This window comes from Crocodylus porosus, unplaced genomic scaffold (genome assembly GCF_001723895.1).
Source record: "Crocodylus porosus isolate Cpor-Errol unplaced genomic scaffold, CroPor_comp1, whole genome shotgun sequence".
In the NCBI taxonomy this organism is placed as follows: domain Eukaryota; kingdom Metazoa; phylum Chordata; order Crocodylia; family Crocodylidae; genus Crocodylus; species Crocodylus porosus.
The window spans coordinates 1387501-1388781 of NW_017728906.1; the positions used below are offsets into that span (position 1 = coordinate 1387501).

Here is a 1281-nt window from a genome sequence, read left to right on the forward strand (position 1 = left end):
AGGTCCCGGGAGGGGAGGGGAGCCAGGTGTCCAAGAAGAGTGGTCGCTCCTTAAGGAGACAATCCTCCAAGCCCAAAGGGAGGTAATCCCAACATGGATCAAAGGGAGCAGGAGGGTGCAAAAGCCCCCATGGATCACCAAAAGCATCCAGGAAGGTCTCCTAGCTAAAAGGGAGGCACACACCCAATGGAAGGGAGGGGCCATCACCAGGGAGGACTATACTGCGGTTGCTCGGGGATGCGGGAGGGGGCGGTCAGGAAGGCCAAGGCAGAGATGGAACTGGGACTAGCTTCCCAGATGAAGGACAACAACAAGTCCTTTTTTTAATACATAGGGGGCAAAAAGAAAGTACCGGGTAACATGGGGCCCCTGCAAGACACTCTAGGAAATCTGGTCATCACACCAGACAACAAAGCTAACCTATTTAACGACTTCTTTGCCTCCATTTTCCTGAGCAGGGACCAGATCAGCTCCGCCACTGGCCGCCCCCCCTCAGGCCCCAGGGGAGGCGCACTTAGGTCAAGGGTCAGTGAGAATCTAGTCAGGAAACTTCTGGAGGGACTGGACATATTTAAGTCAGCTGGTCCGGACGATCTCCACCCCAGAGTGCTGAGGCAATTAGCTGAGGTCATTACAGGACCCCTTGCATGGCTTTACGAGCATTCATGGTGCTCAGGTGTGGTGCCAGAGGACTGGAAGTGGGCCAATGTGGTTCCCATCTTTAAAAAAGGGAGGGAGGAGGACCCGGGGAACTATAGGCCAGTTAGTCTTACCTTGATCCTGGGTAAGCTTTTTGAAAGAATTATCCTGGCACATGTCCACGAGGGGCCAGCAGGAGAGATTATGCTTAGGGGCAACCAACACGGGTTCATTAGAGGCAGGTCCTGTAAAACCAACCTGGTGACCTTCTATGACCAGGTCACCAAATCCCCTAGATGCAGGGGTAGCAGCAGACAGTTTTCCTGGACTTTCAGAAGACCTTTGATACAGTCTCTCACCCTGTTCTCATTAAGAAACTGGGGGACCGTGGTGTTGACACCTACATGGTCAGATGGGTCGCCAACTAGCTGGAGGGCTGCACCCAGAGAGTGGTGGTGGATGGGTCATTTTTGACCAGGAGGGATGTGGGCAGTAGGGTCCCCCAGGGCTTGGTCCTTGGACCCGCATTGCTCAACAGCTTCGTAAGTGACTTGGACAAGGGGGTAAAAAGCACCCAGTTCAAATCTGCTGATGACACTAAGATGTGGGCATACTAGAAGGGAGGAATAGGCTACAGTCAGA

General features: G+C 53.4%; 1 long non-coding RNA gene across 1 annotated transcript in view; it reads left to right on the forward strand.

Moving 5' to 3' along the window:
- Positions 1-1281, forward strand: part of LOC109305586 — a 12577-nt gene that overhangs the window by 7465 nt on the left and 3831 nt on the right. The window contains exon 2 of the long non-coding RNA XR_002099644.1: positions 525-529. This is a non-coding gene — a long non-coding RNA (uncharacterized LOC109305586). The remainder of the gene's footprint in view (positions 1-524; positions 530-1281) is intronic.